The 23,725-nt window shown below is 43.8% G+C and overlaps 2 long non-coding RNA genes across 2 annotated transcripts; one reads left to right on the forward strand and one right to left on the reverse strand.

Moving 5' to 3' along the window:
- Nucleotides 1–4,259: 4,259 nt before the first annotated feature.
- On the reverse strand, nt 4,260–9,426 carry LOC143840790 (uncharacterized). The gene is made up of 2 exons (XR_013232416.1): nt 7,884–9,426; nt 4,260–4,935 (listed from the first exon to the last, which is right to left on the reverse strand). It is a non-coding gene; the product is annotated as an uncharacterized LOC143840790 (long non-coding RNA).
- Nucleotides 9,427–9,860: 434 nt separating this feature from the next.
- LOC143840791 (uncharacterized) lies at nt 9,861–22,839 on the forward strand. Its single transcript, XR_013232417.1, has 4 exons — nt 9,861–10,148; nt 11,540–11,746; nt 12,003–12,154; nt 19,560–22,839. It is a non-coding gene; the product is annotated as an uncharacterized LOC143840791 (long non-coding RNA).
- The last annotated feature ends 886 nt before the right edge of the window (nt 22,840–23,725 follow it).

Consider the following 23,725-nt stretch of genomic DNA (forward strand, 5'->3'; position numbering starts at 1 on the left):
TTCCTCCCCCAAGGAAATTAGCCCAGTTTTTCCAGGAGCCCATTCCTCTTGAATAATTATATTTCTAATATTTGCAGATAGAAATGCGTTTCAATTACTGAAAGATGAATTAGACTATGGGAAACTGATTAATATGTTCATCACTCCCATTACCTGCTTGCCTCTTCCCTGGAGAAGGGAGTCTTTTATTATAACATATGCACTCGATTTTGAAACCCTTTTCTTGTGCTCTAGGCAGAATAATTATATCATTTCTAGCCAATTCAAATGCGTAAAAATAGGTCAGTGTCCTTACCAAATGTTATCACTCTCTTTCAGCTAAATTGATTCACCCGGGACTAGGAGATGTGTAATCTTTGGTCTAGCAATCTAAGAAAGAAACCACCGCTGAGGAATCATGCCATCAAGTTAAATACATTCCATAAATACATTCCAGGTTGGAAGGATATAATCACTTTGTTAAACTGCTTAGAAGATTGTGTGGAAAGTTAGTCCGGGCCCCATCAAGAAGTCCTCTGGCTTCCAAAGGAAAAGAAAAAAAGGGGGGGGAATGCTCATGTCTTTTCTGTTTAACATCTCATTACTTTCCTCCCTTAATTTATTCATTGCCCTTCAAGCACCTTGAGTTGCTTGTATCCTATCTCAACATTGTCGTATAGCAAGCTAATTGACAGATCTATGAGTGTCCCTACCTCATGGAATGGGTGGGTAGATATCTGGAAGGGCTATTATTTGGTGATCTCTAGCAAGGGAATGATGTGCAGCTATTTCTGGGGTTTCCATCTCTGGTGCTTCAGCCTTTGACAAGGGATACTCCCTTCACTGTTACAGAGACCGTTTACGCACTGGAGGTTTCATGCCAGGCTGCAGGCTGGAGTTTTAGTTGTGGCTGGTTGCCTCACCTCTTCCTGCACCCACACGGGGGAGCATTTGGCCTGGTGCACCTCATCCGCCCCCCATTTGTGCTCCAGCACAGGAGCTGGGGCAGTGAAATTCCCAGTACATAAACGGTCAGAGTGTAGCAAAAGAGCTCATTTACATTAAGAGGTATACGGCATAAGTGGTATACGGCATTGTGTAGCCAAGAAAGCTGAGGACTGTCTCACAGTCAGGCAAGTGATGTTTGGAGGGGGTTTGCCATTGCCTGCCTCTGTATTTTGCCCCCTAGTTCCGTGGGGGAACTACCACCCAAATCCTTAGAGGTCTCCCATTTGAATACTAGTCAGGGTTGACCCTGCTTAGCTTCTGAGAGCTAGTGGGATGGGGCTTATCAGGGCTATCCAAGCCAGGGCATATGAAGAGGTGATTTGTGCTTTTAAAAACTCATGTAGCAGCTTTGTCTGTATTCATGGAGTCACCCGGGGGTCAGAAATGGACACAGCCTGGTTTCCAAGGATGAGAGAAATCCCATCATATGCAGTTGCTAATTTGAGTGATTTCCCTTATCAAATCCAATAGTTCCCTAAACATACTTTTTAAAAGGTGGTGATAGAGGGGTTTAGTCCTGAAGGCTACATCCACAGTGTTTGAGATGATGTGAAGAAATCTCTCCTTGGGAATGCCGACATCCATGTCGAGGTCCATTAGTGCTCAAAACAGACATGGTTCCCAACTTTTGTTCCAAAACCCCATTAACTAGCCCATTAACTTGGGCTACTCACAGTCTGGATGGAATTGTTCTCACAGAGCTACCAGAGCTCTCTCAGCTCCATCTTCCTCAAAAGATGTCTGTTGTGAGGAGAAGAAGGGTAGGTGATTATATTCCACTTTGAGACTCCTTGGTGTAGTGGTTAGGAGTGGCAGCTCCACTTTGGAGAGCCAGGTTGAGTTCCCCACTCCTCCGTGTGCAGCCAGCTGGGTGACTTTGGGCTAGTCACAGTCCTATTAGAACTGTTCTCACAGAGCAGTTTCTCTCAGAACTCCTTCAACCTCACCTACCCTGCAGGATGTCTGTTGTGGGGAGAGGAGGGGAAGGCAATTGTAAGCTGCTTTTAGACTCCTTTGAGCAGTAAAAAGCAGGATCTAAAAACCAACTCTTCTTCTTTTCTTCTACCTTTAGGTAGTGAAAAGCAGGGTATAAAAATCAACTTTTCTTCTTCTAAAATTCACTGATTTAGGGAAGAAAACTACAGTTGTCACTACACTAGCAGTCTAGTCATTTCCCCCCCCCTCTATTTTGAGACCATATTTTAACATGTTGCTGTATTAAATGCCTAAGCCAAATTCCTGTGCCTTTTGAAAATATATTCATGTCTATATTTTCTGAGGAGAAAAAAATAGCTGACATAGAATGTTGTTAGAAGCAACAGAGGCCTCTGGGGAACATTCAGCTACTTGTTATCTAAGGTTCTTTTTTTTTTTAAGTGAGCTTGGCCTTCAAAGAACTCACCTTGAATTTAGCTCCAGGCAAACAATGGTGGCAGGCCCCGTTTCAGAGCATTCCACTTTTAAGAACATATGAGTCTTTCTACAAATGAAAATGAGATCCTCAACCCTCGTTTTCAGCAGGGAGAAGCTGTTCTGCATGCATGCAGTACTTGCCCTAGTTTCTGGAGGAGTCAGTGTTGGATGAGTAGATGACTTTCATGGGACCCATACTTTATTGTGCTTGTGCACTCTAGCCATGATATGTATCTGTAGTGGAACATGGGCCTTCGGTCAGGTGTTTCTTCATTACTGAGTCTCCTTCATTACTGAGTCTTCTCCTCCCCTGTGTATCTGCGGGACCACCTCACTGAATACAAGCCTCAGAGAGTATTGTGATCCAGTATTACCAACTTGCTAAGGATCTGGGGCCTTTTCTAACTACTTTTTAAATGATTGCATGATATATTTCTGTAAATAATCTTTCCTAGTAAAGATTCTCTCTTTTAAACATCAGAGTGCTGTGAGTCTGGATCTGTGCCTTCTTGGCCCAAGCTCTTGCCTGGTGGAATGAGCTCCCTGATGACATCAGGGCCCTGACCAAACTTACCACATTCTACAGGGCCTGCAAGACAAAACTCTTCTGCTGGGCAAATGGTTGAGGTCAGCCAGGAAATTACATCTCCAAAATTACCAGTACTCCCTCCTGTCCTTTCTTCCCTATTCCTCCCTCCTGATGTTTTCCTCAGTTAACATCCCTGTAATATAATGTTGATACTGCTAACTTTGAGAATTCTTAATACTAATATTTTTAATTGCAATTTGAGAGTTCATATATTTAATTGTTGAATTGTTCTATTGTGTATAATGAATGCTTGTTAGACTGCTCTTATGTGAACAATGTTGTGATGATAAGGTTGCGAAGGCGGGAGCACGAAGAGAGGCAGTGACTATTGCAGAAGCTGAGGCAGTGGCACCTGAGTCAGACTGGTCTTTCATTGACTGGGACATGGAGGTGGTCTCACTGCAGGATCTCCCCAGTGCATTCATCACCTGCGACCTGCCTCTAGGAGTCTTCTGTAAATATGTCTGTGACCTTGCCATTCCTGCTCTCTGATAGAGATCCAGATGTAAATATCATTGTTGCTAGAATCTCAGCTAAGAAGCTCCTTTAATAGGTTGTTCATCTTGTATTTTATATTTTATGGCTTGTTTTATCATTCTAAGATTTGTTCTGTTATGGCTTATCTTTTTGTCCAGTTGCAGTTTTAGCTCCATTTGTATATGTTTTATGCATATAACTTTATGTATAAGTTACAAGTTATACAAGTTACAAGTTAAAAAAATATGTTATAAGTACTCTCCCACATTTATATTTGTAGTGTACTTCCATTTCTTTGTTTCATTGTAAACTGTCCTGAGCTGCAAGAGAGGGCGGTATATAAGTATAACCAAATAAATAAATAAATAAATACAAGGCTACTGACTGACTGACTCTTGTAGAACAGCTCTCATATTTGACATTCCCCTCTCCTACATGGCAATCTTTTTTTAAATGATGCCAGCAGCTGAAGACGTACTATTGACAGGTATTAGAAACTGTGCATGGATTTAACGCAGCGCCTAGAAGGGGCAACAGACAAAAGTTCCTGAATGATTGTTGGAGCTTGTTTAAAGTTATGAGGGGGAGAGAGAGAGAGCACATTATGAAACACTCAGAAGAATAAAAGGAGATTTATGTTACCAGACCACCATTTCAAAAGCAACAGAATGGAAACATTGCCTGTCTTGTGCTTGCACTCCTTGAATCTCCATTCATGTTCCAATTTAAGGGACAATGTCTCCTTCTCACTGCTTTGGGATTCAAACTACAAACTCAATTTTCCAAACTGAAATGCATGCATATTGCCTTTTATTTTGAAAATTGCTTTTATAATCTCATTGGCTAGAATGTTGGCTTCCGTCTGCAGAGTAATTACATTTTCAAAGGCAGCCTGAAATACGTTCATGCCCTTTCCTCTCTGAACTGCCCGTAATGGCTAGACCAAAATGGAGATGGACCAAACCCACTGACCTGAACCAAAGATGCCTATAAAGTAAAGCTGGCATGGATTGCTTGATGCAGAAGGGAATGTGTGCATTTCTCATATTTGGTGATGTTAACCATTCCGACATGTCCAGCTCTTGGCAATCCTATGGATCAACTGTCACCTCTTCTTCCAATCTTGCACCACTTCTTTTAGTTGTATAATGCTTAGGCCAGCATCCATTTTGATTGAGTCAATCCACCATGTTCTTTGTCATCCTGGTTTCCTTTTACCACTAACTAGCCCTAGCATAATTGCTTTCTCCACTAAGTTGGATCGCATGACATGGCCAAAGTGAGCCGGAGTTTGATCATTTTGCCTTCCAGTCAAAGATCAGGCTTTATGTACTCTAGTATGTCCTTGTTTGTGACTTTTGCTGTCCATGGAATCTGCAGAAGACTTCTCCAGCACCAGGGTTCCAATGAATCAACTCTCCTCTTTTCTAGTTTCTTCATTGTCCAACTTTCACAGCCATAAGTGACTACTGGAAATATGATAGATGAAATTAATCAACATTTGGTAATCAGGCCATCCTACAGAACAGCTCTCAAATGGTATCTCATAGTTAGCTGAAATGTAAAAGCTCCTTTTCCTTACTGAGGTTCAGCGGTGATAGGCATGGCCACAACTCACCAGAGGCAGCCAGTCTGTAGGGCACGGTTCTCAATGCCTCTCCTTTTAGCAGGGGTGATTCTGGGACCCTGGACGACAATCGAGGCTGGGCCCCCAGATTCACAGAATGAGGCAGAGTGGGGCTTTGCTTCAGAACTCAACCAGCTCCTGGGAACTGGGAACAATCAAGCAATGTGCCAGCAGGAGCCACAAGATCTTGTTGGCTCTTATACTTTAATTCTATGCAGAATTACTCCAGTCTCGAACCATTTCCAGGGGCTTGGATTAGAAGACCTCTGCACAGAATTGCAGTGCCATTGAATAAAAAGCTGGTTGGTCTCTGTTGCTAGAGGGTAGTGTAGAAAGGGTAGCTAGGCAAGGTTACAGTTTATCTAGAAAAGGAATGTCATCCCAGCATTCAATAGCAGTCAGTAAATATGTCCCATACACGTGTTGCAAGAGTTTGGTCTCTGTGTGGTACTCTGTTAAATTTAATAGAAATACAAATCAATAACAGCTTGATTGCAATAAGAGGCTATTCCAGTTAAGAAATCATATATAGTGCTTTCCAGCAGAGTGCACATAGATCCTGTTGAACTAAAGGTATATCAAATGGCCCACCTATCATTCCTTAATGTTTCCAAGTGGGATGCAATGGACAGCACTTGGGAAAGGAGGTTTTGAAACAACAGTGCAAGTGGTTAAGGGGTTAAAAGACTCACTAGGTGGACAAAATCCAGGGCTACAAACAGGCTTTGACCCCTGTGATTCACAGCTGAATGGTAGTTGTTATATTGGCTATGGGTCGCAAGGAATTTGAGTTTGGTCTGAGTTGGATTCTGAGTATGAACAGGCAAGAGAGAAGTCTCACAAATCTTTAGGAACAAAACTCCTCTAAGGACAAACTCTAGGGAGAATACTGAGTTTTTGATTGACAGGGCTTATACAAAAAGTGGCTGGTCAACTAGGGCAGTTATTTGGCAGAGAGAATTTGGGTAGACCAGTGTTTGCTCCCAAATTAAGATAAAATGTGAGGATAAACCTTGTAAGGAAGAAAAAGGGGAACCTTTGCTAGTTGTAAGGGGAAATCAGAGGAACATTTCTGAAGATGCATGTGTGCAAGGCATATCTTCAGTCACCTCAGAAAGGGAGAAAGTTTTGGTACATGTCCTGAGTACACAATTTCTAAGAATCAGAGGAGAATTCAGGGGAACTCTAGAGACATCAAAGTACAAAGAAACAAATCAGTTTGGGAATAAACACAGTGAAAGAATCCTCTCAGTTGAAAAGAAACCTTAACATCAGTAAGAAATGTCTGTGAACAACTTAAAAACCTGAAATTAAGATGTAGAACCTGTGAAATATCTCATTTGTAAAAAGAAAAAAGATTTCTCCATTCCAGCATCCTTTCTCTTTCTGTTTGAAAAAAAAATCCTCCTACAAGATTCTCAGCCATTATGTGGAACACATCTCACATCATGGCTGAGGTGGTGGCTGGTGAGAGCTAGTGCCAATCAATGATGGCTGTGCTGCCACTACTGCCCATCTTCTGAGGCAATTCCTGGTCTCCTTATGACAGGACCAGCCTCAGAAAATGGGTGGTTGTGGCAGCGAATGGGGCTCAGCACTTTGGCCTCACCAGCTGCCTCCTCTGTACTCTCCTGAGGGCAGTTCCAGCCTCGGAAAGTGGCTCAGCAAGTTGGGCTCAATCCTGGGCCTTGCTGGCCACCATCTACTGGCACACTCCCTGAGGTGGGGCTATAGACGTTGCATCCATAGCCATTTCCGTTTCACAGGGCATGTCAGTAGATGTGTTCCACAACAACAACAAAAGCCTCAGTGCCATTCTGACAATGGGGCTGGTAAGAAAAAAAACAGCCCTACAACTTCCCAGAAGCTCCCAGGGCTGAGTGAAGGTAAAGAGATCTAATAGTGGCCTAGTATGACAGTGATATTTATATTAGAGAAAATACTGTCATTGCTGCTGATGGGCATGTGTTGCCCAGCCAAAATAATGGTGTAGCTCTAGCCGGTGGCCCCATGGGGTGGGTGCCTTCCTACCCACCTGCACCGGGACCAAGCAGCCAAGGCCAGTGGAGAGTGCTCATAGCATGTGCTGTCAAAGATGCCGTTGCCCCCATGTCTGCAAGCCAATGGCCACTCCTTCAGTTTTCCCTGGAGACCCTCTGAGCTGGTGCACAATAGCCTGCCTCAGTGTGAAGCAAGGGGTTGGACGTGTGAAGCAAGGGGATGACCCTGGAGTTCCCTGCCAATTATGTGCGCCTGCAAACCCAGACCATTGTCTGAAGCAGGGGGCTGAACTAGATGGCCTTGAGATGTACCTGCCAAATCTTTGCTCCTACAAACCACAACCACTGCCAGAAGCATTGGGTTGGCCTAGATGACCCTGGAGGTCCCTGCCAACTCTGTGCTTATGTGACCAGTGTCTATAGCGTACTTCATGGGGTTGGACTAGATGACCCAAGGAGGTCCCTGCCAGCTATGTGCTTTGGCAATAAACCATAGCTGTTTGTAGCTTCCAACCCTCCCCCCTTTTTTGGAAGAGGGCTGGCCCCCACAAAAGGGCATCTGTCCACCCGCCAACTTGTCATGTTCTTTCTTCAAGTGGGCTCCACCTTAAGGCTCGCAGCAGTGCTTAAAGTGGCATCTGAGGCATTGGCATATGCCCCTATTGAATTCCCAATAGATGCCCCACCCATCCTTCCTACCCATGGGCTTACATCTGTCTTGTTCTGTCCTCCTGACATATGGCCCTGCTTTCATGTTATAGGTGTCGTGGTCCTTTAAGTCCCACCTCACCTGGATGTTGTTTAAAGTCCACTTGCAAGCCTACTTGTCATGTGCCATGGCCTCTGCATCCTCAAAAAGTACTTTGGCCTCCAAAACATTTACCAAATGATTCTCCAAGTGTCAACTCCTTTCTGGGTAAGCACCAGCAACAAGGTGTAAAAATACTGCATAACCCCTTAACCAGTTAGTGAATGAGTGATCATTTTATGCTGCTGTCAAGCCTTTTTTTTTTTTTTAATCCCTTTTGGACCCCGTTTTGGGATATCTTCATTTGATCGCACCATGTTAAATATGTTAATATAATACCCATCAAGGGTCCTCTCAAATTTCCTAGTGAGTGCCAGGTGGGTTTTCCCCAGCTTCATAACCCAAAGGGGGGGGGGGTTAATGGATTAACCCGCCCCCACTTTTTCTTATAAGGATCCGCAGAATCCCACCACTTCATCTTCCAGGTCAGGATAGCTGGAACCAAAGAACCCTGAAGCCAATAGGTCCCATCCCAGATGAGGATGACTCATCTAAAGGTACTGGTAGCCTGCTGGGCCCTGAAGCACTTTCCTCCTTGCTTCTTCTTACTCTTATGCCCAGTCATCTCTTGTTGCTCCATTCCTCCCTGTTGAACATTCCCGGAGGAGCTAGGAACACTAACCACACCTGCACTGGTCTGTCCCTGTTGCGCTGCTATAGCAGTTTCCGTAGGAGGAATGCCCACATGTACAGTCTGCGTACCTTGATGCAGAGATGGCCAACACTGTCTGCTTCCACAGCTGCTGTACCACCCAGTCATCATAGGGCCAGGTTGCTGCCAGCTGCACCCGGGCATTACCTCCTGACCATATGACCCGGGTGATATGGCTGTGCAGTAGGAGAATTCCTGCTCCTCATCCATGCTTACAGTCACACAGCATAACCCCAAGCTTGATAGTCAGCCAAACATTGGCCCTCGGGCCTTGCAGACAAAGCCTGGTGGGCCCCTAGCCACAGAATGGGTTGTTGGTATCCTGGACCCCATAGAGCCACAGGTGAACAAGATAAGGAACTGTCTTTTCCATGGTGGCTGGACACACATGAACCAGATAATCACCTCTGACGGGCTTGGTTGTACAAACACTTTCGAAAAAACCCTTCTCCCATGGATGTTCCCTCCCCCATGGCTGGTGGTCCAGATGATCCCTGCTACCAAGAAGGGCCTGCAGAAACCTGACCCAGTCCTGCCCCAATTGTAGAACTGCAGCCAGGATCCACCACACCCCCAAATGATGGGCCCAAAGGTTGCAGAGTAAAACCACCTCCCTGCATAATTGTTGGAACCTGCAGGGTGTGTGTGTGTGGGGGGGGGGTAGAAGCCTCATCTCCCCCACCTAGACCCCCCTTCCTCTATCAAAGCGGATGATCTCAGTGCCACGCATCTTAATGCCCCCAGCATCCCATGAATCACAGAGGAACCTGCTGCCGCTGCATCATGCTACGTGCCTGTCCCATCCCATGCTCCCAAGGCCCTGGAACCAGCAGCCGCCACCAGCACAGCACAGTTCACGGGCAATTGGGGCTTCCCTGCCACAGCCTGCCCTGACCCATCACTTTCCCCCCACTGGCATCCTTTTTGGCGCCATGGTCACTTGTCCCCCCCCCCTTTATCTCTCTCTCTCTCTCTCTCTTTTTCTCTCATGCTCTTGCCAAAACGGCCTGTGAGAGGCCTAGTTGTTTGTTTGGTTGGTTTTAAATAAACAATGCCCCACAGTGTGTCTAGTGTCCCTTTTCCCTCAAAAAGTAAAATAAAATAAAATCGCTGGGCTTCCCTGACGTCGCGAGGCGGTTGGGCCAGGAAAACGGCTCCTCCCACCAAGCGACGCGTCTTCGGGCGCTCTGAGGGGAAAAGAGGCGGAGCAATGTCAGGCCATCCGTTTAACTGACACCTAGCTCAGCCACGCCCCCTGTTGCCATGCCAACGTACACACTGCCCCGAGAATGCCGGGGCTGGGAGTTCCGTCCCACCAGCCAGGTCCTTGACAGCGTTTATCCCCCGCAGCGGCAACGGCCCCCTTTAGATGAGTCTTGGAGGCTTTTTATGATTTTGGAACATTGTACTAATCTGGATTAGGAAGACTGATAGTAGTACTCTCATGCCACCTGGGAGACTCCATTTTCTTCTTGAGTTAAAATATCACCACTGTATGGAAGCTATTATTTTAATCTTTGTTAAAGGAAGGAGAAAATTATTTTTTCAAAGTATCCTAGAAGTTTACTTTGGATTTGACAGCCAAGGACACAACAGTGAGGTTTTGTTTTTGTTTTGCTAATTAATGATATACTTTGGAAATCACTAATACTTTGTTTAATGAAGTTAATTGGGCTGATTGTATTTTTCTTTCTTTGGCTGCTATCTGAGGAGCTATTTTTAAAACCTCAGAATAGGATGAGAACTTTAGAATCGATATCTTTAGGGTGAAGGTTAAGTATCCCGATGAAGCAATTTGGAATAATTTAAATATCACCACCCTCTTGATAATTAGTGTATAATAATTAGCAACAAAGACAAAATGCTCTGATTTCAGATTGGTGAATTGTTAGGAAGTCAGGACTATTTTGTAGCAGTTTTAAAAGGAAGTTCTCTTATTGTTCATGAAACTCTGATAAACAGTGTGTGCAATCCTTAACCACTGTTGCTATAAAATAAGATGCAATGGCAGGATCAGGAGGTGCCTCTCCAGGCCTCTCCAGCCCTCTCTGGCCTTTACCTTCTGACTGCAGCCCAATCAGGATGCATCCAGTGTGTCCTGATTGGGTCATGGACTGGTTGCGCCTGCCCCCACCAATGTGGCGCTGGCCACTCTGCCGCTCTGGATGTGACTATGCCCCTGCCTGCCACTGCTGAAGGAAATATGTGGCGGCGTCAGTGGTGGCAGCCGCCCTCATGCCCTGCCACCCCCTCCGTGGACTTCCCCTGACTCTAGATTGCCGACTGCCGGCCACCTCCACCCGCACCCTGAACCACCGCCCGTTCCCTTCCGTCCCCTGCGTGCTATCACCTGCCTCACTGCTCAGCTGTCCACCACACGGCCTGTCTGCACCTCGCCTTGCCTCCCATTCCCTCATCTGCTCTCCCCACCTGGATCTCGCTGGCTACCTGGTTGGCTGGCTGCTTTGGCTGCATGCTGGCATTTCTGCATGGATCCCCACACCCACCCGGAGCTTAGAGGTGCTTCACAGAGTTGCCCAGGCCACATGAGGTAACCTCGTGAACACGGGGAGACAGTCACAGCCTCACAAGCCTGCCTGATGCACCAACAGCACCACATGCCTGCCCCATTGCTGCCCCTTGGGACTGCCTGCTCTCGAGGCAAGGTGGGGAGGGTGGGTCCACAGGGCCTCTCCCCTCCTCCCTCCCCCCACTGCCACCACCCTTCCCCCAGTGGCCCTTCCCCCTGCCCTCTCAGCCCCGTTAGCACCCGTTGCATCCCTGAATGCAGTGGGCTTGCAGGCTAGTTTTGGAATAATTTTGGATTTTAAAGAAAGATGATAATAATTAATAAGTGTTTTAAAATTCAAGCCTTTCATGAATAACGTCATACATATATTTGTAGGGCAACAATAAACTTCTACAGGGAAGTTGATATGCTTTAAGAAATCTAGTCAGAAATGTCAAAATACTATTTCTCTTGCAGATGCAGAAATTCATGAATGATTTTTGGGAGGACACTCCCTTTCCATCCACCCCTCCTTACTCTACTCTTGCCTGATATTATAATATTGATTGATGTCAGTGATCACTCATCACCAGTGCTGATAGCTTCTTTTAACTATAATATTAAATTTTCCATCTGGCAACCCTCTTTTTTCCCTGTGAAGCATTTTAAGGAGTCTTGAGCGAGGTATGATTTATTGCCATTTAGGGTGGTTTTAATGCGGTTTGACGATGTTTTGATGGAATTTTATTGTGAGGACATAGAGTTACCCACTATGAGCCACTGTATGGGAGTGATGGGATCAAAACTGAGGAATGAATGAATGAATGAATGAATGAATGAATGAATGAATGAATGAATGAATGAATGAATGAATGAATGAATGAATGAAAGAAATTTTATGCTGTTTTAATGTTTTAATGTTTCTTCCACCTTGTGCCAGGCCAATCTTCAGTTGTTGGTTTAAATAAAGCTGTGGCCTTGTTATTATTCCAAAAAGGATCTCTCACATCTTGAATGGTCCTATACCACCCTGCCAGCCAACTAGAAAAGCTGGAAAGCCAAGCCAAGTAATCCTAAGATGTTCCTTCAAAAGTAAGTGTTGTCTTGTACCCTGCCTTCAAAGGTAGGTTGTCTCCTACCCTACCATGTGGCATAGGCTGAAGGCTTCCTCCAGTTTAAGGAGTCTTCTTTTAACCTAATTTGTTCTTCCTCCAGTGGGCAAGCCACTTATAATTGGAAGATGATTCTTTAGCCTGGAAGAACTTCCTCCAGCACAAGGTACGATACTGCCATCACACATATGGGGGATTAGCACGTGTGCAGGGAATGGAAAATCTGGATCTTTAATCTAAAGAGATGACACTAAGTAGATAATTTCATCAGGAAAGGGATGTCAGATATCTGTTTCAAAAGTTTTAAAAGGAATACGGAATTTAGAAAAGATTTAGTACAAAAATTGGAGGGGGGGGGTATTTAAGCGAATAATAAATGTATCACATTCCAGTCAAATTTGCCTGAAAACAAAACTCTTGGTTGCAGAAGTATCTTTAATGAAGGGTTCATGAAACATGCACATGAAAACTCTTTCCCGAAACTGAGGGCAACACACTATAACACAGATTTAAGATGCTCCCAACCCCCAAGCCCTATCCCAGAACCCCTTGATCTCAAAAAATAGGTGCATTCCCAGACATCATGCAAAAGTGAAAGAGAGTCACTGCTGTCTACTATTCAAGGCCATGAAAGATAAATGAAGAGGTTTGGAAGAGACAAAGGGTTACAAAGTTATAATAATACAGTTTACACTACCCCCCCCCCATACACACACTGATCTAGCTAAGCTACCCGAAACTACTATTAAACAGAATAAAGACATCACAAACAATATTATATCAGAGCCTCAATAGACCAGGTTTTCTCAACCAGGGTGAAACCCTGGGGTTTCTTGACAGCCCTGGAAGGGTTTCCTGAATGGGTGGAAGTTAATTTTATATACATATTTTAAATGTATTAAACATTTAACCAGGTGATATAACCATATATGGTTATGACTGGGGAAGGTACTGGCGAGGCCACCCTATATTGAGTCTGCCATGAAAACGCTGGAGGGCGTCACCCCAATGGTCAGATATGACCTGGTGCTTGCACAGGAGATACCTTTACCTTTACCTTTATAACCATATATGGTATTGTCAACTGACCCACCCACCCTCCCCAAATGGCCAATGATGGACCTGGAGGGAGTGGGAAGGGTAGGGACCCCAGGTGGGTGTGTACACAGCTATCCTTCTCTACTGTATTCTGCATGATCACACCACTCAAAGCCTGAAGAATGTTTCAGGGGGTTCTCAATGGCAAAAAAGTTGGGAAGGGCTGTCATAGAGTGCAGATTCAGAACCCAACATCATCATGGCATGAACTTGTGGCAACAACATTTATTAGTTTCTCCAATTTGGACTGGTTATTTTAAAGCTAAAGCTATACATGTGGTTATTTTTAAGCTAAAGCTATACATGTGGAAAAACTGGGGAAACAGGAAATAAGAGAAGTGGATTTGTTGAAGCAAAGGCCCCCAGTCTTCCAGGACCGAGGCCGTAATAGCAGAGAGAAGCAAAATACCAGCTCTCAATGTGGTGCAGGGTAGTTTGGAAAATAAAGGGAAATAGATCAAGACAGGGCACAAGGTTGTAGTCTGCATGAAAGAAGAAAGTACCTAACGTGTTGGGAGCCTGAATTGCAGTCCAATTAGTAGCCCATCCCAAATTACTGGCTGGAATTTGATTGCAAAACCTTACAAAGATTTTCACATTGCCATTGTAAACTGGACGTTATTTGTTGTTGGCCCGATTTTAAGTAAACTAATACAAGGACAGAGTTTTGATACAGTCCATTTCCCTGTGTTAAAGAACCATATCAGAAACACTATAGTCATTTCAAATAATGCTGCTTCTTCCCACCCCTTTTTACTGCACAGTTATTATTTTTATAATATAGCGCTTCAGTGCTATAGCAGCACCATGGAGTCAATGGATTCAATAGTGCCACTATTTTATTTTATTTATTTATTTGTTAGATTTTTATACCACTCTTCCATATGGCTCAGGGTGGTTTAAATATAGCATCACAGGGGGATACATGGAACTAACTAACATATAACATAGTCAAATACAACAGCAATAATCTAACAGTGGTTCTGAATAACACAATTTCAGTGATCTTAAACAACAATATAGCAGGAACAATAACTTAGCTAAGGCCCCCAGAGAGGTCAGAGGCCATGGAGAGGATGTCTGAGGGGAACCTGTGGGTGTTATTTGGGTTTGGTCAGTCTCAGGCAAATGCCTAGTGGAGGACCTTCCTTTTGCAGGCCCTGCAAAATTGTGGGAGTTCAGACAGGGCCCTGATCTCTTCAGGGTGCACGTTCCACCAGGTGGGGGTCAGGACAGAAAAAGCTCTGGCCCTTGTTGAGGACTGATGTGCTTCTTTGGGGCCAGGGATCACCAGCCAGTTGATGGTGGCAAAGCGTAATGCTCTTTTGGAGGTACAGGAGGAGAGACGGTCTCTCAGGTACACAGGGCCCAGACTAAGTATGGCCTTGAAGGTAAGAACAAAAACCTTAAGCCAGATCCAGAATTCAGTTGGAAGCCAGCTGAGTTATTGAAGTGTAAGCTGGACGTGAGATCTCTACAGTGCATTGGTGAGAATCTTGGCTACTGCATTCTGAACCAATTGCAATTTCCGGGTCAAGGATAAGGGTCCTATAGCACTGAAGTCCTATATTGGTTTAGTGCTATAGCACTCAACTCAGAACATTCAAAAATTGTATAGAAGATTGTGCCGCAAAAAAAGGGTGGGGGAAAGCAGCATTGTAAAAAGCTCTATGGCCATTTAAAACAGCACACCCCTGCAATTCAGATGTGCAACAAAGGGGTTGTAAATAGAACAAAGCAGTTTTCCACATTCGGATCAACCACACTTAGCAAACTCAACGCAAGTGGGTTTCTATGAAGAGGTAAATAAATTCTGCTAGCAGCCGGTTACTAAAATGGGTCTGAAAGGACAGGGGGAAAATCCATTAACAACCGATTATTAAAATAGAATACAAAAGCAGTTTGAGAATGGCCTGTATTTTGAACCCATAGGAAAACTGCGATTCTTTTCAGAAAACAAAGGATTGCAACAGAGGATAAAAAGGATAGCTTGAGAGACTGCCACTTCTCAGGAGAAAACTACAGATCTGTTAAATGACCAGGGGAGGACGGCTAGAACCGTTCAACTGAATTATAATGCAGAATTACAAAAGTTAGAGACATGAAGCCGTCATGTAGTCAGTGGGAATTTTGAGACAATTTGAACCTGAGGTTCCAACCTGTCACAGGCTGAGAGCCAGCATGGAGAGCCAGCATGGTTAAGAGTGGCGGACTCTAATCTGGAGAACCAGATTCCCCACTCCTCCTCCAATGAAGCCAGCTGGGTCATCTTGGGTCAGTCAAAGTTCTCTCAGAGCTCTCTCAGCCTTACCTTCCTTACAGAGTGTCTTTTGTGGGTAGAAGAGTAGCCAGTCGTAAGCCGCTTTAAAACACATGAGGACTGCTGAGTGATCTTGGGCCAGTCCCAGTTCTCTCCGTGCACTCTCAGCCCCGCCTACTTCACAGGGTGTCTGCTGTGCAGAAAGGAAGGGAAGGCAGTTGGGAGACATTTTGAGACTCCTTTGGTTAGTGAAAAATGAGGTATAAAAGCCAACTCTTCTCCTTTCTCTTATTTTTCTTGTTACAAGGCACTTCATGTCTGAATTGTGTTAATGTTCACAACTACTGAGTTCAAATGGATTTACAACCTTGAAAGTGTGCTTAAGATTGTAGCCTTGGAGTGTTAAGGCTGGAGAGAGTGATTTTTCCCCCCATTTACTGTATACATTATAGAGACATTTGCCTCTTCTGCGTCAACGATCAAGCATAGAGTGGTCTTATTTTGTCTTGGAATTATGAAAATGAGTCGCATTCATAGCATTTGATTTATGCCAGCATCAGGCTACAGGGAAGGAAAGGCACACCTTTATGATGTTTTACAGTGCTTCATTAGTCCGAAGTTTTACAAATGGGGAACTTCATTCCCTCAAAACTAGCATTTATATAAAATTACGTGTGCTGGGGCTATTAATAAAAGCAGACGGCAAAGGACTTAATGGAATCCCTGACCTTTACAATGGACATAAAACTTGTCCTAATGAAACAAAATTATTTAAAAACCCATGCAGAATAGGTAGCTAGGTGACATTTGCGATCGTGCATGAATCCATGTAGTGTTCTAATGAACATTGTGTCCTTTTGATATGGCACAGTTGCATTTTTCGCACGATGGTGGTCAACTTCCACTATGCGGTGATATCATCTCATAGTCACTAGAACAGGTGGGACATAGTTTACTGCTAAAGTTGTTATACTTTGCACAGAATAAAAGTTTGGGAAGGACAGCAAGGATCTTAGAACTCTACATGCTTAGAAATACAACAGTGTCACAGGACTCATAAACATTGTATGTTTTAGACAGCTTATTCTTCTACTTCCATACTGTGGGAATCCTGCCGAGCTGGGTTTGATTTCCCCCTCCTCCACATGCAGCCAGCTGGGTGACCTTGGGCTTGTCGCAGGCTTGATTGTGCTGTTCTTACCTAGCAGTATTGCCAAAGCTCTCTCGGCCTCACCTACCTACAGTTGCCTGTTGTGGGGAGAGGAAGGGAAGGCGATTGTAAGCCACTTTGAGACACCTTTGGGCAGTGAAAGACAGTGTATAAGCAGTGAAAAACAGTGTAATCTTCTTTATTTAGGAACAAGCAAAACAGGATGTCTCCAATCTCTTGCTAAGACTAAAGCATGCCTACGCAAGTGCCCTTGTATCTCACAACCCACTTCCTCCTCCCCATTCTGAATGTATGCACAAAAACTCCTCATGTGCAAGGATCATGCATTAACGGCGCCCCAATTAATCACCTGATTAATTGTTATATTCCTCCCTTCCCTTCAACTGGCCAATCCTTCCATTACTGTTCCCTGGATTTGGGGAGGTGCTTAGAATGTGCTTTCAGCTATAGGTCATTCAGAATTTCACAGCCGCAATGAAAATCTATGCAGCTAAAATAATCCCCCAACTGCTTTTTGGTAGCCCTATCTGAATTGGTGCATTCAGCAACAAAATTGAAAAATGTCAATCTACCTTTTTTAGGCAATTGTTGGATGTACCAAAATGTGTTGCAAACCATACGCTTTTAGCGGAGCTTGGTCAACAGACCCTAGAAACCAGAGCCTGGCTTTGTACATTCAAATACTGGTTAAAAATCCACTTCCATTCTTTTCCACTATCTCTACTTTCTAACACTTTAGGAGATCCCTATTTTGTTAAGGGCTTTAACGAAGTACTTTTCCATAAACTTTGTTGCTTAGGATTAGATTTATCTAGTTAATTATGATGAGAGCACAGTCCTGCAGCTGGTCACTAAAAGACTAGAAGACCAGGATATTCAGATAATAGGCACATCAACCCACAGGATCTGTTCACCAGGCCACTGGGACATCCCCTGGTCTTATAAAGTGAAGATGTTGCTGAGTGTAAAGGAGCCTTCTCAGATAGTGGATCTTGCAAAAATCCTGTCAATTATCTCGAGAACCAATCTATCTCTGCTGTAGATCGGCTATACGACATGCCTTATTATTGTTCTTCATATGTCTATGCCCAGAATTTGTTTCTGTTTTAAATTTTGTATATCAAATCTTATGCCAATAAAGGTATCTGAATTTGAATCTATAGGTCATTCGGTATTATCTTGGCAAGCTTAGCTCCCTTTCAAGATTGTATAAGGCCATAAGCAAGCTGGTTGTCCTGGCTTGCCAGGCATAAGGAAGTGGGTGCAGGTTTGCCCAGGAACAGTTTGTGATTAGGTGGGGTTACCATGTGGAGGATAGCTGGGAGAGGTTAAGAACAGTCTGGCAGAGAGGTCGAGGTATGCTTTTGACTGGAAGCCGGCTGTGTAAGTAACCAATCTAACTGTAAAAATGACTGCATCCAAATTCATATGAACGGATCCATCAGCTTTCTGATCATGGCCAGCAAACAGCATGTGAGCCATACTGAAGGGTGACCAAATGTCCCTGATGTACTTTCGATTCCTAAAGCATTCAGCTCATTTTGAAGGACTTTGAGACTCTATTACATATCAACATATGGAGCATGTCACTGAAGGGGTTTACAGTACAATTAGATGTTATTATACAGCCAACTTCTGAGGAACTCTAGTGGCTTCAAAGACTGACTTCCTGAATCTATTTCACAGCTATCTGCAAGATGGTGAATTCATGGCAACCTGTGCTATCTGCATAGTGATTCTCGTATGCAACAGGAAAAGTGGGTGCCTATGCCATATTTCAGGGTACTGCTGCACGAAAAAAATGGACGATTCCAAATTAGTAACAAGGGAGAAACAGAATCTATCCAGTGGCTTAATAAAGCATAAAAAGATAAAAAGTCTCTTATGTTATTTATTCAGGCTTTGACTCTGCCAAAACGGTCTCTAGATTTGTTTTCCGTTTTCAATCTGGCTTTTCGTCAGTGGCAGTGAGTCCGTCCTTGTTAATATTTGAGTATAATTAGGCTGTGAGCTCACAGACTTGACTCTCCATGATACAGGAGCATTTGCCTAATTATACTCAAATATTAACAAGGACGGACTCACTGCCACTGACGAAAGCAGGATTGAAAACGGAAAACAAAACTAGAGACCGTCTAAAACTAAAGCCTGAATAAATAACATAAGAGACTTTTAATCTTTTTATGCTTTATTAAGCCACTGGATATTTCAGGGGACGACAGAGAATGAGGTGGCTGGATGGAGTCACTGAAGCAGTAGGTGCAAACTTAAATGGACTCTGGGGAATGGTAGAGGACAGGAAGGCCTGGAGGATCATTGTCCATGCAGTTGTGATGGGTCAGACATGACTTCGCACCTAACAATGCCATATTTCATGCAGAATCCCTGATTAATGCTCTATGATTATTTAGGGAAAAGAATTTACACGTGCCGTATGGTGTTGAATATATCACAAATATATTACCCATTTCTGTAGGGCTGGTTTACTTTTCTTGGATGTGTATGGCTTGTTTCTGGAAACAGCAGTCTGCGATCTTACCAGAAGATGGAACAAAAGGAGAGCTCAAATCCGCTTGCTTTCTCTGAAGCCCGATAACTTGTACTGTTCATCAGAAGGGTCCTTTGGTGATTGCTGTCCATGGTTTTAGGACCATGAGATATCCAGGGCACCTAGACCTGGCTTGGGATCAGAGACTGAGAAATCAAGTTGCAGAAATGTTAGGGATGAGACAGCGTCCTTTGAGAGGAAGTGGGCTGTCACTCAACCATTGCTAAGAAGGCAGGATGATGAATTCTTAAACATACTTGTCAACTGCTGAGCCCTTGCAGGCTAACATTTCCCTTGTTCTCTTTTAGCACGTTGTGATGTCAACAATCAATGCGGCCCAACAGAGAGGTGTTTTCTTAAAGCCTTTGGAGTGCCATAGGATTTGTTGCAGCCCCTACCGGGACTTTCCTCTGATCTGGTGTAGCCTTTTGGATCACAGTAGGGAAGCGGGAGCTTGAAATGGAATGCATGAATGAACAAACAAGGCTGAAAGAAAGCGGCCCTTTGTGCTTTAGCGCAACACAAATGACTTGTTCCAAAATTGCCCCTTGACATGAATTTCTTTTGTCATTTTCCTCAGCTCGAGGCCAAGGATCTTCAGAAGCAAAGCTTTATACTGATAAATTACTGTGTTCGGTTCTTATAAGAAAACGTATCTGTCTTCAGAACTTCATAATACCTCATGAAATCTACAGAGCCTTAACATTTCTATTGCAAGGAGCCCAAGGGGAACCACATGGTATCGATAACCATTTTGCCATTTGAATATTTCTGAGCGCAGGATAGAGACTCACTTGGCATTCGCCCCCATGGCGTTTGCAACCATCCTGTAAAAAATGTCTTTTGCTGTTGTCTAGACATCAATGCCAAGGAAGTGCCCAATCCTCATGAAACCACAAATCCTCTAAAACGACCTCATGACTCTCATTTGAAGCCCCTTTGTAATAACCACTTAGACATAATCGGATGGGCTGTATGCAGCCTCATCCAGTAAATGGACCATGTGAGTGCTTCTCTATTATTTCCTCTACAAGTCACAGTTGCAAGCTGTGCGGGCTGAAACAAATTTCCCATTGAACAATAGAAATCATGAGGGCCTTGACACGAGTCATTGCAGGGAAGAGCCGAACACTGATTTAAAGCTGACGCGGAATTAGAGTCTATTAAATCAACCCCATTGATCAGAGGAGACTTGACTGTGCATAAAGGAGGAATGGAAATGTGCCTGCTGAAATTATGGCTGCTGTGCATTAGATCTCTGTCCCCCTCCATTTTGTGGTACTGCATGAAGGAAGAAACGATTGGCTTAAAATGGCTCCACATTACTAAAATATATGACTACATGGAACAATGTGTTCTCAAATTGTACCTGAAGTGACTGTTGGACTATTGGTCTATCCAGGTCAGTATTGCATTGACTGTCTCAGTGGGTCTCCACAGTCTCAGATAGATGCCTAACACACTACATGTTCCACAATCTCTTGGGCTGGAGATGCCTAGGATTGAACATGGGACCTTCTAAATTGTGGAAGAGTTGCTTTACCATTAACATATCTCCAATCCCTGATCTATTTGAGTCTGTGGACACTTGGTACTTTGGGCACCTTCATTTCTACCACAAAATGGTTGCCACAGGGGCTGGGGAAATTACAGCCAATCACAAAATGGCTGCCATTGGGGATGGGTTCAGTTACAAAATATTAAAAGGTTCCAATTTGGGATGTAACACTTCAGACAACAGGGCTGACATGGTAGAAGGTCCCCATGAGAATATCGAATCACAGTCAGTCATATGAGCCCCCACTTGTGGTTCAAAGTTTTATAGCCCAGAACCAACATTTTCATGCTCATTTCGAGTCCAGTGCCAACTTCAAGATTTCCCAGGCCATCTTTGAGGAGCCCTGGAGGTTGTGATGTGCCCCTTCAGAGAAGTGGGCACTGAAGAAAGATGCAGAAGTCAGCCAATCAATCAACCAGTCATTTACCATTTCCTTTGTGGAGAAGAGACTAGATTTGTAGAGCAATAGGGGAAGTGAGTTCCAGTGCTGCCAGTGAGAATCTGAACTTCTGGGAAAGGTCATGTAACCCCTGAGGAGCTCTTGCATAGCCCTAGGGTTCCCTGGACCCCTGGTTTAAGCTTCTATGGAGAGTGAAGTCAGTATGGTATAGCCCAATATCACGTAAGCTAAGATGTTTGTGAAAGAGAGACCACCACAGAAGACTCTGCAGAGGAAAGCAATGGCAAAACCACCTCTGCTTCTTGTTTGCCTCAGAAAGCGGCTGGTGGGGACAAACTCCCTTTGAATAGGGGTTTTTTTATGTGCTGATAGAAGGAGGAGATTTAGGGTTGCCGGACATGAAGACCCTTTTTCTGAGCTGCTTTCTGAGGGCTGCTTTTATAATAAAGGAAAGGGACGAGATCAAATGGGAGCTTTTTGAAGATACCTGGAAGGAGAACCAGTGGCTTACAGAATGTTTGGAGGGCATATGGATTAAATTAACAGCAACCAATCTGGAAGGCCTTCCCGATTACATGAGAGAGACAGCGAAAGAGATAAAGGACCTAAAGGTGCTGGAGAGTGCAGTTATGGGAAAAGGAGCAGTAAAAGGAAAGGCCTTAGTTCAACTGTATCAGTTGCCACTACTCCAGAACCATCTGGGTCTGAAGAAGAAAGAAGGGGTCTCTTGGTATTTGATCGGCATAGCTGTGCAGGGGGGAAAGAAACAGTGCTTCAAAGAGAACAGGGTCCCTTATAGTCTATGGGCCTACCACCTGGTATTGAATTTGGGCTGCATGAACAAGTGGCTAGCAAAACGGAACAAGCTGTTCAAAAGGCCAGGATATGACGCTTCTAGTGATAAAGGGAGTGAGGAAGAGACCAGCCAGCATTTTCTCTTCAAATGTGACACTTCCAAGAAAGTATGGAAGAAAGTGGGAAAGATTCTTCACTGAAATGGAACATCAAGACTGGGACATGGTCATTCCTGGAATAGAACCATGGAACCTAGACCAAGGGAAAACAAGGCCAGTGCAAGAAAAAGAGAAAAGAACAGCACCTTGCTAAAATCAGTTCTTCTGAGGGAACATGAGAAAAGGGCACAACAAATTAGAGCAAATCTATAGACTAGGAAAAGGGCTAGGAGACCGCCACATGGATCATAAACTTGGTGTTGGTGTTGGACCTTACAGTCCTTAGGTTTCAGCAAATGAAAGGCATGAAAACAGGAACAGTAGATAGGACAGTGGAGAACATGATGCACTGGTTAAGAAGCATGTCTGTATATGTCAAAAAACAAAAACTGGTACAAGTTTGGCACAGTTGGTGGCTGAGGTTGGAGGGTTGTAAAATGCCGATCACATAAGGAGGGGGGGGGACAGTATCTATAAATTACTGACTGGATGAAAGGGGGCTTGTAAATAATATGTAAGATTGTTTCTGTATAAAAAAACCCTAACCTTTGGAATGTTGTTTGTGGTTGGTGTAAATATGAATCTTGTAACTTATAATTTTTGCAGTTGGTAATATTGAATTGTGTAATTTGTAAGTTGGAGTTTGTTATTTGAAAGATTCTTGTATAAAAAGAGTTCTATATGTTTTGAAAAATCAGCTTTATATTTGGTGTTTTGTAGAATGGAGCTAATTTAATTAAAAAAATTATCTTCCAAAAATATTTACCTCCTCCTTCTCCTCCTCCTCCTGGCTATACTGCAGAAAATACCCTGCAACTTCATTCCTTCTGAAATTTTCACAGCTGCTGATGGTCCTATTGCCAGATGCAGTTTTTAAGGTGATGGAGTGGAAGGATAATTAGAGCACTCAATGTGCTCCCGAGAGTGTTGTCCGCAGTATGGAAATCCCAGTGTCTCAATTCCGCACCTGCAAAAGGGCAAAGACACCACTCTGTTTAGATTACATAACACTGATAAAATATGATCATCAGGAACGGTTGTAATAAAAGAACATGAGGGAGCTACAGTACAGAGGATACCTGCATTCTGTAGGTAATATATGGAAGCACAAGCACTAGATAGCCTTGCCCTCCAAATAGGCATTTGTTTCCAGTTCCTGGGAAGCAGCATGATTGGGTGCTCTTTTTTCAGGCATTCCCCCCTTCAAAATTACATTGGGAAAATATATCTGAGCCACAAAGGATCTCAGCCCAAAGGTTTCTATTAAGTTTGCAAACGATTCCTCACGGAGGTTTGTTTTGAGTAGGCTATCTGTTATCTTGAATTGCATTATATTCGGCAGTGAGTTTATTAAATTTGTGTAGATAATGATTTTAAAGTGATACCTTTTAACATCGGCGTGCGTTTAAATTTTGAAAATTACATTGCATGATTCCCCCCCTCCCCGCATCATTCTCTATCATAGAGAGAAGGGGGGGGGGAACCCTGCAGATGATTTATGATGTTTGCATATCACAAATTAAATCTCTGGCTTTTTTGTAGTTCTTGTTTACAGTGCATTCA

The sequence above is a fragment of the Paroedura picta genome, chromosome 6 (genome assembly GCF_049243985.1).
Source record: "Paroedura picta isolate Pp20150507F chromosome 6, Ppicta_v3.0, whole genome shotgun sequence".
Taxonomy (NCBI): domain Eukaryota; kingdom Metazoa; phylum Chordata; class Lepidosauria; order Squamata; family Gekkonidae; genus Paroedura; species Paroedura picta.